This window comes from Rattus norvegicus, chromosome 11 (genome assembly GCF_021556685.1).
Source record: "Rattus norvegicus strain SHRSP/BbbUtx chromosome 11, alternate assembly SHRSP_T2T, whole genome shotgun sequence".
Classification (NCBI taxonomy): Eukaryota; Metazoa; Chordata; class Mammalia; order Rodentia; family Muridae; genus Rattus; species Rattus norvegicus.
The window spans coordinates 57,404,072-57,420,130 of record NC_141544.1 but is presented as its reverse complement, the minus strand read 5'-3'; the positions used below and the strand labels follow the sequence as shown (position 1 = coordinate 57,420,130).

Sequence of the window (16,059 nt, the reverse complement as noted above, 5' to 3'; positions counted from 1 at the left end):
CTAAGTGACTCCCTGTGAGCCTCCTGTCAATTTCTCTTTAAAATGTTAGCCATTCGGAATAGTCTAATATACTTATAGATCAGAAATATCCCAATGGTCGTCAGAGAGGCTTCCTTTGGCCATTGATGGGAATAGATCCAGAGACCCACAGCCAAACACTAGGCAGAGAGACACCAAATTGGAAACTTCCAACATGCCCCTCCTGTTTGGAGCTCAGATAATCCCAAGGAAGAGGTCCAGGAAAAGTCGTAGGATCCAGTGGGACACCAGGAAAGCACAGCCTACAGAACCAACTTAGCGGGACTCATAGGGGCTCAGGAAGACTGAAGTGGCAATCATGGAGCCTGCATGGGTCCTTTGCTCATAAGTTATGGTTGTGACCTTGCTGTTTTTTTTTTTTTTTTTTTTTTTTTTTTTTGGAAATCCTAACAGTGTGAATTCCATGGATATCTTTGCCTATTTTCCTGCTCTTAGGACCCTTTTCTTTCTACTGGGTTGCCTTGCTGTGCCCTGTTATGAGAGTTTGTACCTAGTATTGTCTCTTGTTATATACAATGTTTTGTTTATATCTCTGAGAGGCCTGCTCTTTTCTGAGGGGAAACAGAGGAGGAGTGGATCAGAAGGAGAGGGGAAATGGGGGTAGGAGGAATGAAAACTGTGATAGAGATGTATTGTGTGAGAGAAGAACAAATAAAGAAATGTAAGTCATTGTAAAAAAAAAGTAAGAGTTCATTTGTAACAAGGTAAGAAAAGAAGATGTTATTTGAAACAAATTTTCAAATTTTAATAAGAATGATTCTTGGAGCTTAATGTAGGAAAATAATACACTAAAATAACAAGTATTCTAATTTTCCTTGGAAATAATTTTTGTAACAAGAACAATATAAATGGTATTATTCTTTGACTCGGTAAATTTCCTTCCAAGAATCCAAAATTAAGTATAATTGCAGGGATGAGGACGTGACTGAATGATAGAGTGCTTGACTAGTGAATGTGAGGACCCTGGATTTGAGCCCTTAAAACTGCCGTAAAGAAAAGGGGTGAGGAAGGAAGAGGAAGAGAGAAAGGAAGAGGGAAAGAAAGATGGAGAAAAGGAGAGCAGGGGGAGGGAGGGGAGGAGGAAGACAGGAGAGAGGAAGGGTCTCGAAAGCAATCATCTTCAAAGAGGGGTACATTATTTTCTTCTCTTCGTATTTGTATCTGTTTATTTTCTTGTCTTCTTGTTCCATTTGCTTCTGTACTTCCCGGGAAACAGTGACTTACTTTCTACAGTTACAAATCAAAGGATAAAAAGAAAAGCCACTGTTTATAAGAAGAGAGTGAACAGTGAATACACAATAGCCATAGTTAATAGAGACATCTCAGAGATGACAAGGGATTCCTGGAGCAGCATATTAAAAGAAATCATAATCAGTTCAAGATCTTTATTACCATTATAATTATGGGTTAGATCAGTGTACATCCTAACTGGAAAGCCTTAAGTAAACAGACACAATAACCATTTAGAAGATTTCATTTGCTTATACCTATCCCTCCACCAAAACACTTGGAGTCAATTTATACCACAGCATTGCTTATGTCCTGTGATGGGAAATAGACTTTGCACACAAAGAGAAGGAAGTAGCCTGAGAAGGAAGTTAAGATTCTGGAAAAAAATCACCGTCTTCACTGAGGTTTCAAAGCCAGCAAAACTGAGGATTTGAAGCTCTAGGAAATGCTTTTATTTAATTCTATTAATTTTATTTAATTAATAAGGAATCCACCACAGTGTTGTTTTAAAAACAAAAATTCAGGCCATTTGATTTTATCAAATGAAGACTCAGGAGCCAGACCATGTGGTGAAAGCATGCTAGTTCAGACAGAGAAGCACCCAGTTGATCTTCCTACGCTACTGCCATCCCAGAAAGAAAAAAAGTCCTTCACCTTCCAAATGCTGTCTTAAACCCCTTCAATGAGAGATCCTCCTTTCTGTTTACTTATGTTCATTCAGCTGGTTACTTGCTCTACCTCTTGAATTATGGTTAACTTTATTTAGCTCTTGAATTAAAGGTATGTGCTAGGACTGAGCTATGCCACAAGTACTTGTTCGCAATAAACAGAAAGCTCTTGAAGATGTTTGCCCAGGCTGAGGCATGGTACAACAAGGTTTTTCTAGTTTACAATCTTGAGGCTCACAACGTGATCAAATATCCTGTAACACCACAGTCTTCAAACTTGAGAGAGAGATGGTCTTACATTTTGCCTTTTGAATGAATTAACTTAATGGAGATGATGGTGGGGGTTCACACATTGAGAAAGGGCTAATGATTATGTTAGAAATATAGTTCATGATGGAGTACCTTCCTGTCATACACAGTGTTTCTCCTGCCACAGTTCAATCCTTACTGTTGTTGAGGCCTGCTGCCCTGGCATAGCTGTGGCCATTTTGTTCCATGCCCACCAGTTGTTCCATATTGTTCCATACCTGTCAGTCTTTGAAGCAGAAAAATAACTTGACTCAGAGCAGGGTCATGCTGACCACACATACCCTGTTGTCTTCTATATGTTATGAGGCTTGTTAGTCTTAAGAAATCCCACAACCACAAGGTTTACTTAAGATGCATCAAATTAAAAGTCACTATGAACTGTTACATCTAAAACATCTTGAGTCAGGGCTGACCTCCAGGAGGCACTTCTAGTACCTGCATATGAGTTTATTGTGGTTTTTTTTTTTTCAGTTTTAGCCTTTATAAGCTGGCCCTGAGAAATCTTCAGAGCTGTAGCCTCAGTCCCCAAAGTCTGAGCTATGTTCCTGATCCATCAGTTTCCAAGTGTGCACTTAATAAACCATCCCTGTCTGACTGAGATTGGTGTTTTGAAGAGACTCCTGAACCCCAACAACTGCCACAAACAAAACAAAAGTGTCCCAATTAGATGTGTCAACTTGACATATAGTCCAGAGGTCCTAACAATGGAGTCTCAAATTGACACATTGATCAGATCAAATTGCCTGGGGCATGTCTGTGGGGGATTGTTGTGATTGTTCATTGATAAAGGAAGGCCCAGCCCACTGTGGGCAACACCATTCCCTGCATTAGTAGTTCTGAGCTGTATAAGAAATCTAGTTAATCAAGATCCTGTTAATGTGGCACAGAACTGATCCTGTGCCACAGCTCTCTCTACACAGATCCTGCTGTGAGAAAGCTGGTCTTCCAGGAGTAACGACACACCTGAGAGCACAGGTAAGACCACTACTTCTGCTCCAAGGGATCTGCCCAGAGCCCTCAGGACACAGAAATCAAGGAGCAGTCTGGGACAGGATCCTTCTGCTCTCTGCCTGTGCTCTGAGCTGACCTTGTGCCACAGCTGTCTGTATCCAGATCCTCCTGGGAGAGAGCAGGTCTCCCAGAAGTGTTGACACACATGAGAGCACCATTTCTGCTCACATTTCTGGCCAAGAGGAACTCTAACTAGTCCTCTGGACCTAGGAAGCAAGGAACAGTTGCGGACAGGACCCTTCTGGTTTCCCTCTGCTCCCAGAGCTGACCCTGTGCCATAGCTTTCTGTACCCAAATCCTACCTGGAGAGAGCTGATCTCCCAGTAGTGCTGACACACAGGCTTACAGAAGGGTCAAGACACAATCAGAGACAGCAAGACCAGTTAACACCAGAGAGAACCAGATGACGAGAAGCCAGTGCACAAACCTAAAGAACAGAAACCAAGGCCACTTGACATCTTCAAAACCCAGTTCTCTCACCATAGCAAGTCCTGGATACCCCAACACACTGGGAAAAGCAAGATTCTGATTTAAAATCACATCTCGTGATGATGATAGGGGACTTTAAGAAGGGCATAAATAACTCCCTTAAAGAAATAAATGACAACACAGGTTAAAAGGTAGAAGCCCTTAAAGGGGAACCACAAAAATTCCTTAAAAAATTACAGGAAAACACAACCAAACAGGAGAAGGAAATGAACAAAATCATCTAGGAGTTAAAAGTGGAAATGGAAAAAATAAAGAAATCACAAAGAGAGACAACCCTGGAGATAGAAAACCTAGGAAAGAGATCAGGAGTCATGGATGCAAGCATAACAAACAGAATACAAGAGATAGAAGAATAAATGTCAAGGGAAGAAGATACCATATAAAACATTGACACAGCGGTGAAAGAAAATGCAAAATGCAAAATTCTCTTAACCCAAAAGATGCATGAAATCCAGGACACAATGAGAAGATCAAGCCTAAGGATAATAGGTTTAGAAGAGAGCAAAGATTCCCACCTGAAAGGGCCAATAAATATCTTCAACAAAATTATATAACAAAACTTCCTTAACTTAAAGAAAGAGATGCCCATGAACATACAAGAAACCCTCAGAATTCCAAAAAGATTAAACCAGAAAAGAAATTCCTCCTGTCACATAATAGTCAAAACACAAAATGCACTAAACAAAGAAAGAATATTAAAAGCAGTAAGAGGAAAAGATCAAATAACATATCAGGGCAGACCTATCAAAATTACACCAGATTTCACAAGAGAGACTCTGAAAGCTAGAAGACCCTGGGCAGATGTCATACAGACCCTAAGAGAACAAAAATGCCAGCCCAGGTTACTATATTCACTAAAACTCTCAATTACCATAGATGGAGAAACCAAAATATTTCTATGACAAAACCAGATTTACTCAATATCCTTCCACAGATCCAGCCCTACAAAGGATAATGGATGGAAAAATTCCAACACGAGGAGGGAAACTACACCCTAGAAAAAGCAAAAAAGTAATCTTCTTGCAACAAATCCAAAAGAAGAGGACCACACAAATATAATTCTAACTCTAACAACAAAAATAACAGAAAACAACAGTCACTATAATATCTCTCAACATCAATGTGATTTTAAATCAGTCCTTAATATCTCTCAACATCAATGAACTCAATTCATAATAAAAAGAAATAGACTAACAGAGTAGATACGAAAAAGGGAGCCAGCAGTTTGCTGCATACAGGAAACACACCTCAGTGACGAAGATAGACACAACCTAAGAGTAAAAGGTTGGAAAATAATTTTCCAAGCAAATGGTCCCAAAAAACAAGCTGGGGTAGTCATTCTAAGGTCGAATAAAATCAACTTTCCACCAAAAGTCATCAAAAACAGACAAGGAAGGACATTTCATATTTATCAAAGGAAAAATCCACTAAGATGAACTCTCAATTCTGAATATCTATGCTCCAAATTCATGGGCACCTACATTCATACAAGAAACCTTACTAAAGCTCAAAGCACACACTGCACCTCACACAATAATAGTGTGAGACTTCAACACCTCACTCTCATCAATATGAAAAAAGAAACTAAACAGAGTATACTCCATAGAAGTAATGAGTCAAATGGATTTAACAGATATCTATAGAACATTTCATCCTAAAACAAAAGAATATACCTTCTTTTCAGCACCTCATGATACCTTCTCTAAAGCGATCACAATAGATACAAGAAGATAGAAATAATCCCATGCATCTGATCACATCACATGGACTAATGCTGGTCTTCAATAACAACAAAAACAACAGAAAGCCCACATATACATGGAAGCTGAACAAGGCTCTATTCAAATGATAACTTGGTCAAGGAAGAAATAAAGAATGGAATTAAAGACTTTATAATTTAATGAAAATAAAAGCACAACATATCTAAACTTATGGAATACAGTAAAAACAGTGCTAAGACAAAAATTCATAATTCAGAGTGCCTCTGATAAGAAACTGGAGAAAGCATATAGTAGTAGCTTAATAGCACACCTGAAAGCTCTAGAACAAAAAAAAAAAAAAAAAAAAAAGGAAATACACCCAAGAAGAGCGCACAGCAGGAAATAATCAAACTCAAGGCTGAAATCAACCAAGTAGAAACAACAGCAGCTGGTTCTTTGAGAAGACCAACAAGATGGATAAACCCTTAGCCAGAGTAACCAGAGGGCACAGAGAGAGTATATAACAAAATCAGAAATGGAAAGGACAACGTAACAACAGAAATTGAGGAAATCTAAAACATCATCAGATCCTACTACAAAAGCCTGTACTCCACAAAACTGGAAAATCTGGATGAAATGAACAATTTTCTAGAGAGATATAAGGTACCAAAGTTAAATCTGGATCAGATAAATGATCTAAACAATCCCATAACTCCTGAAGAAATAGAAGCAGTCATTAAAAGTCTCCCAACCAAAAAAAAGCCCAGGACCAGATGGGTTTATTGCAGAATTCTATCAGGACTTTCAGAGAAGTCCTAATACCAATACTCTCCAAATTATTGAACAAAATAGAAACAAAAGGAACACTACCCAATTCATTGTATGAAGCCACAATTACACTTATATCTAAACCAGGCAAAGACCCAATGAAGAAAGAGAAGTACAGATCAATTTACTTGTGAATATCGATGCAGAAACATTGAATAGAATTCTCACAAACTGAATCCAAGAACACATCAAAATAATCATCCATCATGATCTAGTAGGTTTCATCCCAGTGATGCAAGGAGGGTTCAATATATGGAAATCCATCAATGTAATCCACTATATAAACAAACTCGGGGGGGGGGGGAAACATGATCTCATTAGATGCTGAGAAATCATTTGACAAAATTCAACACCCCTTCGTGATAAAAGATCAGAAATTCAAGGCCCATATCTAAACAGAGTAAAAGCAATATACAGCGAACCAGTAGCCAACATCAAACTAAATGGAGAGAAACCTGAAACAATCCCACTAAAAGCAAAGACTAGACAAGGCTGTCTACTGTCTCCCTACCTATTCAATATAGTACTCGAAGCCCTATTCAGAGCAATTAGAAAACAAAAAGAGGTCAAAGGGATACAATTTGGAAAAGAAGTCAACATATCACTATTTTCAGGTGACATGATAGTATGCTTAAGTGATCCCAAAAATTCAAGCTGGTACAACCACTCTGGAAATCAGTCTGGCAATTCCTCAGAAAATTGAACATAGTGCTACCTAAGGACTCAGCTATACAACTCCTGGGCATATACCCAAATGATGCTCCAACATATAACAAAGACACATATTCCACTATGTTCATAGCAGCCTTATTTATAATAGCCAGAAGCTGGAAAGAACCCAGATGCCCTTCAACAGAGGAATGGATACAGAACATGTGGTACATCTACACAATGGATTATTACTCAGCTATTAAAAACAACGGCTTTATGAAATTCTTAGGCAAATAGATGGAACTAGAAAATATCATCCTGAGTGAGGTAACCCAATCACAAAAGACACACACGATATGCACTCACTGATAAGTGAAGATACAATTCACAAACCACATGAAGCTCAAGAATAAGGAAGAGCAAAGTGTGGATGCTTCAGACCTTCTTAGAAGGGGGAACAAAACTACGCACAGGAGGAAATATGGAGACATAGTGTAGAGCAGAGACTGCCCCACCTGGAGTATCCATCCCATCTACAGACACCAAACCCAGAAAATATTTTGGATGTCAAGAAGTGTATGCTGTCAGGAGCCTGATATAGTTTTTCCTGAGAGGCTCTGCCATAGTCTGACAAATACAGATGTGGATGCTTACAGCCAACCATTGAACTGAGCACGGAAACCCCAATAGAGGAGTTAGAGAAAGAACTGAAGGAGCGGAGGGGATTTGCAACCACATAAGAAGAACAACGATATCAATCAACAGACCCCCAACCACCATTCAAAGAGTACAACAAGGATGGACCTATGGCTCCATCCACATATGTTGCAGAGGAAGGCCTTGTTGGGCATCAATGGGAGGAGAGGCCCTTGGTCCTGTCAAGACTTCATCCCCAGTGTAGGGGAATGTCAGGGCAGTGAGGTGGGAGGTAGTGGGTGGGTATCTGAGGGAGTCCCCTCATAGAAGCAGGGGGAGGAAGCATGGGATAGAGGTTTTCTGGAGGAGAACCTGGGAAAGGGGGTAACATTTAAAATGTAAATAAAAAATAAATCCAATAAAAGAAAAAATGTGATCAAACACAATATCAGAAATGAGTAGTAGATTTGAAAAATTCCCTTCACAAAATGGAGAATCCAGCTGTCCTTAAATCTGCAGATTTTAGTTGGAGACAAGAAATAAATGAGAAATTATTAGAGAGTTGAGGAATCCCCCTAGATATACCAAGTATTGACCTGTTCATAAAGAGACTAGGAGGCGCCTGTCCCACATGAAGTGAGTGCCCTCTCCCATATAGTGAATGGGCTCTGGCAGTAACTCTATCTCCATGCCAACCAACCATAGAACTTTCCAGACTTCTGTTTTCTCAACAATAATATAAAGGGAAGAACAGTTTTATAATGATTACAATTTGGCATGGTATGATTACAGCAGAGGAAGACAGTTCAATAAGCATTGCTTTGGGTGAGCCTCTTTCTGGAAGAGATTGGTATTTGAGCCGTTAGGCCAAAAGCTAAGAATCTGCTCTCTACATGTAGTGCTGCCCTCTTGGCTAAGGGACCAGACAGAACAGAAAAGAACCGGAAAAGACAATTCCCTTTCATACAGCTAGAGCAGCTAGCTCTGCCTTCCATCCCCGTGTTCCCATTTAGCCAAGGATGCTTTTGATCAATCTGGAAAAAAGTCAGGACAAAGTTAAGTGTTGCTCCCTTGGTGTTACCAGCTCTGGCTGCTGTCCATCTGGAGATAGTGTTACCAGCTTAGCCTGTTTTGTCTGAGATTAAAATCAAGGGCAACCGAAATGTAAACATCCAAAGGAGGCTTTATCTAGACATGTGCTACAGCCCACAGACTGTGAGGATGAAAGTGCTACTTACTTATACAGGAAATGGGGACACTTTTGTCCGCTGTAAGTGTTTGCACCTAGATCATGATCGTTGTCCTAAAAGCAGCCACAGACCATGATGGTGACATTCACCTTGGATGCACCTTAAGACCTCGGAGGTAGACCTGACCAAGCTTCTGGTGAAGTTCATACAGCAGATACACACAGGCACTGGCGAGATAACAAAGCCAGTACTGCTGAGCCACTATAATAAACTGTGGCACACTGCACTTGGCCTCTCATCCAAGAAGCACAAGGGTGCACTGGAGACGCTGTTGAAATAATTCTGATTAGATTTGTTCTATCAAATCCAAACTCCCATTTTCTGAAAATTAGATCTGCCTGACATTTACATTCAAGGATGCTTTTGATAATGGTTTCCTTTTTGGAGGATCTGTAAAATTTTAGGATATGAACTGAAAGTTTAGGATATGAACTGAGTTGTGAGTCATTCAATTGTGCTTAGCCAGACTGCTGCAGAGCAGAACCCAGATAATGACAAAGGTTCGAAAATTGCTGCTAAGCAGTAGCAGTCTGCTGGTGATGCCTTTTTACATATCAAAGACATGCTTTTATCTGCCTTAAGGGGAGAGCCTATTGTGGACACCTCTCTATATACTGTTGGGGCCCTCAGGCTTATCATGCTGGCCCAAGTTCTGGAAATATTTTTGTTAAATGTCACAAAAGATTACACGAAAGCCATCATCATAACTAAGCTCGAAAATCGGCTGCAGATCATTTTGGTGATGCTTTCAAACGGTGTCAGTGTGAAGATGCACTACAACCTTGAGAAGCAGGAAGCTTCTCCTAGGAACTAAATGGAACACAAAGTTAAGCAATCTTGAGAAACAGGAAGATCCTCCTTGTGATTTTTCACTGGTTTTCTCGACACTTTCCAATGACACCATCCCTGCCCCCTCGGGTTGTGGTTTCTCCCTTTAAATACCCTTTCTCCCAGCCTCTCGGGGTTGCCCCTGCGTGGGATACGAGTCTCGACCTCAGTGCACTGGTTCCTATCGATAAACCTCATGTAATTGCAGCAAGGATGGTCTTGTGTGAGTTCTTTGGGGGGGTGTGTCATCCTGAGACTTGAGTGAGGGTCTCCCCACTCCTGGGGTCTTTCATTTGGGGACTCGTCTGGGATGAGTGACCACCCTCATCTCCAAAGACCCACTTGGAGGTGAGATAGCGTCTGTGTCTTTGTGTTTTGTGCCGGCTAAACTCTGGGTCTGTATTTGCTACTCTGGGTCTGTATTTACTTGCGAGTTCTGGAGTTCTGGTTTTGCAGTCGCTCCCATCTCGGGCTGAGAGGGAGGCTAGTGTCTCAGGAGAGACACAAGTGTGAGCGGTAGACGTGCCAGAGGCTCACTGATTGTGCTGCCCTGGGAGACCTCCCAGGAGGTCTGGGGGAAACCCAGGGATGCCTAGGAGATTCCCTTCTGGGTGCCAATGAGGATTCAGTGATTCTCCTGGATTGGAGAAGAGACCTGTCCTCCCGGCCATCTGTATTTCCAGAGTGGTTTTTGTCTGTGTGTCTTAGGTCTTTGTTTTGTGTTACCACTATACTGAAGTTAGGCTAGAACACACAACTTGTCAGTTGAGATTCTGGTTGGGAAAGAGGAGTGATGTGGAATCCGCTCCCCTTCTTCTGTCTTTAGTGTCCCCTTGAGAAGGAGGAATGAAGTGGAATCCACTCCCCTTCATCTGTCTGTGGTTGAGAAGGAATAGTGATGTGGAATCCACTCTCCATCATCTGTCATTGGTGAGCTCAGAGAAGCTCCCGTCTAAATCGATTCAGTTTTGTGGTGATCCCGCAGCAGCCATTTGTTTTCTTTTTGTTTTTGTGCACACTTCCATTTTTTTTTTTTGTCTGTTAATCTTTTGATTGTCTTTCTGTGTGACTGAATGCTTTTGTCCTTTTTGGCGGAGCTCTATCTTCTGTACTCTCTTCTTGTTTTCTCACCTTCCCACTTGAGATGCTTGTTAGTAACTGTTACAGGAAATACAGAATCCTACTAGAGGCCAGAAAAAATGTTCCAAACACGGATGGAAGGCCCTCACTTCTGCCTGTTGACTTCAATACACATGAAGGTAGGGAGTGCCAGGTCTACTGTCAGACTCCAATGGTGGGTCTCTGAGGAGTTGAAAAAACACTCCACCTATTTGGCTAAAGTAAGGAAATGATATGAAGAAAAAGTTGCAGAAACTTGAAGGGTTAAGCTAAGTCCCTGAGAGAGTTAGTGTGTGGCTCAGGGTCTGTACACAATAGTGGACAGCACCTAGTAGCTATAGAAGAAGATACAGACAGAGAGACTGAAGAAAAAGAAAAAGAAGACAAAAAGAACAGAAAGCTAGAGAAGAAAAGAGACAGAAAGAAGAGAAAGCTAGAGAGATAAAGAGAGATAAACGGCACAGGAGGAACTTATACTGGCCACAGTAGTTAGAGAGACTAAGAAGATAGTACCTGGCAACAGAAGAGAATTCCTGGCTAAAGATCAGGGTGCCTATTGTAAGAAAAGGACACTGGGTCAGGGACTGCCCCAGAATAGAGGGGAAGCCCAATCAGTGTTTTGTGGATACAGGGACCCAACGTTCTGTGCTCTTACGCCCCAGTGGGCCAGTGTCCATTAAAAGACCTTGAGTACAGGGGGCTATCAGCAACAAACAACACTCATGGACTACCCGAAGAACAGTGGACCTTGGCATGGGCCAGGTAACCCACTAGTTTATGGTCATCCCTGACTGACTCACTTTGCCAAATACACAAATGAACTCATTTAGGAGATAAGAATAGACTTTAAGATTTTAGCCAGACATATACCCAAAAGATGCCCCAACATATAAAAAAGACACGTGCTCCACTATGTTCATCGCAGCCTTATTTATAATAGCCAGAAGCTGGAAAGAACCCAGATGCCCTTCAACAGAGGAATGGATACAGAAAATGTGGTACATCTACACAATGGAATATTACTCAGCTATCAAAAACAACGGCTTTATGAAATTCGTAGGCAAATGGTTGGAACTGGAAAATATCATCCTGAGTGAGCTAACCCAATCACAGAAAGACATACATGGTATGCACTCACTGATAAGTGGCTATTAGCCCAAATGCTTGAATTACCCTAGATCCCTAGAACAAATGAAACTCAAGACGGATGATCAAAATGTGAATGCTTCACTCCTTCTCTAAAAGGGGAACAAGAATACCCTTGGCAGGGAATAGAGAGGCAAAGATTAAAACAGAGACTGAAGGAACACCCATTCAGAGCCTGCCCCACAGGTGCCCCATACATATACAGCCACCCAATTAGACAAGATGGATGAAGCAAAGAAGTGCAGACCGACAGGAGCCGGATGTAGATCGCTCCGGAGAGACACAGCCACAATACAGCAAATACAGAGGTGAATGCCAGCAGCAAACCACTGAACTGAGAATAGAACCCCCGTTGAAGGAATCAGAGAAAGAACTGGAAGAGCTTAAAGGGGCTCGAGACCCCATATGTACAACAATGCCAAGCAACCAGAGCTTCCAGGGACTAAGCCACTACCTAAAGACTATGCATGGACTGACCCTGGACTCTGACCTCATAGGTAGCAATGAATATCCTAGTAAGAGCACCAGTGGAAGGAGAAGCCCTGGGTCCTGCTAAGACTGAACCCCCAGTGAACTAGACCGTTGGGGGGAGGGTGGCAATGGGGGACGGTTGGGAGGGGAACACCCATAAAGAAGGGGAGGGGGGAGGGGGATGTTTGCCCGGAAACCAAAGAATTATTATTAAGTATTAAATAAATTAAAAAAAAAGATTTTAGCCAGAGAGGCAGTAAAAAAAAGTATAAGGTATGTCAGTAAGTGAATGCTTAGCAAGCAAATAGGGCAAAAAGACATAGAGAGTTTAGTGGGAAGTCGAAGTGAACTTCACTGAGATAAAACCAGGAAAATATGGTTACAAGTATCTCCTAGTGCTTGTAGATACCTTTTCAGGAATAGATAGAAGCTTTCTTCACCAAGCAAAAGACGGCCTCCGTAGTCATCAAGAAGATACTGGAAGAAATCTTCCCCCAGTCTGGAGTGCCCAAGGTAATCTGGTCAGACAACGGCCCTACTTTCGTTGCCAAGGTAAGCCAGGGTGTGGCCAAGTATTTAGAGGTCGATTGGAAATTATGTTGTATCTACAGACTTCAAAGTTCAGGACAGGTAGAGTAATTAAAATAGAACTCTAAAAGAGACCCTGACCAAATTGACCATGGAGACTGGTGCAGACTGGCTGGCACTCCTTCCCTCTTGCTCTCTTCAGAGCAAGAAATATCCCTTCCAGATTCAGCCTTACCCCCTTTGAGATCTTATGGGGCCTCGGCTCCTCTGACTGTATTAGATGATGTTATTAAACCAACATGTCATAGTAATAATGATTTATATGCCAGGCTAAAAGACCTACAGGTGATACAGAAAGAAATCTAGTCACAGCTGGCAGCAGCCTATGCCCCAGGGACCCCTGAGACATCTCATCAGTTCCAGGTCGGAGACTTGGCTATATACAACGACAACGAGCCCAGACACTCGAGCCTCAATGGAAAGAACCATACCTGGTGCTGCTGACCACCCTGACAGCCATCAAGTCTCAGCCCTCACCGCATACTGGCTGTTTGGACTGAGAGCTGGGACCTAGAGGGACACTCAGATCTTCAAAAAGCTCCCTAGACTTGCACATCAGATAAGTGGATACATCAGAGACGTGACTGGTGGGGTTACTGTAATGCTCACTTGAAACAAGAATTTTATGTTTCCCCTGGGTTCCATTGAGATAGGTCCTCCAATCACAGGTGTGGGGCTAGGCTTGATTTCTATTGCAAATGATGTAACATTGCGTATGTTAGTACTCCTAACACTGCTTAGGACTGCGCCTCAGGGATCACAACTTGTATAAGTTTAGAAGTTCTAAAAGGCAGTCATGACCTTTGTTGTGTAGGTTCAGATAGTGTCCAGATTGGAATCCTGATGGTAAAGACTTAGTAAGACACAAAAGAGAGTTGAGAATTACTTAGGGCTATCTTAAGGCTGAGTCTAGGTGCTGCAAGGGCAGCTATAAGGACATCTGCTGTTGCCCTGCAACACAAGGCTCATAGAGAATTCAGAACTGCCATTGATTTAGATATAGAAAGAGTAAAAAAGACTTTTTAGCTGACCTCCAAGAATCCCTAACCTCCCTCTCAGAGGTAGTACTTCAGAATAGGAGAAGATTAGACCTGATATTCCTTAAAGAAGGAGGTCTGTGTACCACACTAAAAGAAAGAATGTTGCTTTTATGTAGACCATTCAGGAGTAATTAAAGACTCCATGAGTAAACTTAGAGAAAGGTTAGACAAAAGATAGAGAGACTGAGAAGCACATCAGGGATGGTTCGAGAGCTGGTTTAGTAGATCTCCTTGGATGACTACTCTGATATCTTCCCTTATGGGACCCTTCTTAGTTTTGCTTCTGTTTCTGATTATAGGTCCCTGTGTGTTAAATAAATTAGTTACCTTCATTAGAGAAAGAGTGAGTACTGTTCAGATTTTGATGTTATGCCAACAGTATCATGCTTTAGGAGGACAATAAAACCAATATTATAAAGATACTAAAATTTAGTTCTATGATTAGAACTAGCCACTAGAAGAAGTGGGTAATAAAAGAATTTAAAAAAATGCAGCTAATAAGTCAGAAGTTTAAAAATGCTATCTCACCCCTAAGAAGCCCTAAATACCTCAAATTCCAGATCCTGCCCTTTACCTGAAAGTAGGTAAAAGGTCACATTTCTTGAGCCTCCTCTCCCAGGAACTAGATGAAAGGACTTAAGATAAGGCCCTTAGATATGCGATTCCCGACCTAGTAAAGATAACAGAAAGCTTCTCCCAGGAACTAGCTGACCATAAAGTTAAATTAAAATCTTAGAGAACAATCTTGAGAAACAGGAAGCTCCTCCTTGTGATTTTTCACTGGTTTTCTCGACACTTTCCAATGATGACATCCCTGCCCCCTAGGGTTGTGGTTTCTCCCTTTAAATACCCTTTCTCCCAGCCTCTCAGGGTCAAACTCCATTGCCCCCTTCTGCTCCATTGTCTCGACCCCAGTGCACTGGTTCCTATCAATAAACCTCATGTGATTACTGCAAGGATGGTCTTGTGTGAATTCTTGGGGGGGGGGGGGGTTCGTGTCATCCCGAGACTTGAGTGAGGGTCTCCCCGCTCCGGGGGTCTTTCACAAGGAGGTGTCCCCCACTCCTGGCTGCAAAGCACGACATCATGCACCAATGCTGAGTGTTACCAGTCCAGCCTGGCCAAGCAGCAGCAGAAGCTTGGAAAAGAGATCCTGACCAGGTTCCGGAACAAATGCAGTGACACAGCGATTGCACAGAAGGCAGAGAGGGATGAGCTTGAAGGATTTGCAGCAGAGCGTTCAGGGCAGCCCAGTGCTCTTTCCATCCCTTTCCTCCCATGCTGAGCATCCTCTGTGACCCTACAGGAGTGTCCCACTGCTATGTTGGAGTGGCTGCTGGCCTGACCCCTCCTCCCTTTGGCTCTTTGATACATTTACCCTTCCCTTTAGACCTTCACGCACACACACACTTTCCCCAAGAGAATATTTGGGCTATCGTGTGTGTGTGTGTGTGTGTGTGTGTGTGTGTGTGTGTGTGCGTGTGCATGATTTCATGCACATGAAGCCAAAGGAGAAGTTGTAATAAAGGAAATTGTTATCCCTCTTTGCTGCAGTAAGAAGAGGTTCTTGGAAGCACAGGACATGAAGGCAGAGCTGGAGGTTGGTAGGGCTTACTTAGCATGAAAAGACCTCCGGAGAGGACCTTTCCCTCAGGAGGAGACCCCCAAGCGCCCAATGACCGAGCCGAGGCCACTCGGATGCAATCAGCAAGAGGGTTTATTGGAAAACACAGGTACCTGCGGGCACACAGTCTCTTCGGAGGACTTGCGCGCCCAGCAGCTCCAGCATGGGGCTTTTATAGGGTTTGGGGAAGCAGAAGCGGGCGTACAGAAGCAGATGCATAGTTATGGGGATTGGTGGATTTAAACGAGGCATATAGACATGTTCACATATGATTGGTTATTTCACAAGATGAGGTAATAAGGTATAGCTACACACATTGGCAGGTTTGAATCATATTCGAATGAGGTTGTAACATGGTAAGAGTACGTGTGGGCTGGGACGTCCTGAATGTCGGGGGTGGGGTGGGGCTAGGGACTTATCCCTTCCTGCCAG

General features: G+C 42.2%; 1 pseudogene; it reads left to right on the top strand.

Moving 5' to 3' along the window:
• Positions 1–8,905: 8,905 nt before the first annotated feature.
• Positions 8,906–9,597, top strand: Pdcd6ip-ps1 (programmed cell death 6 interacting protein, pseudogene; annotated as a pseudogene).
• The last annotated feature ends 6,462 nt before the right edge of the window (positions 9,598–16,059 follow it).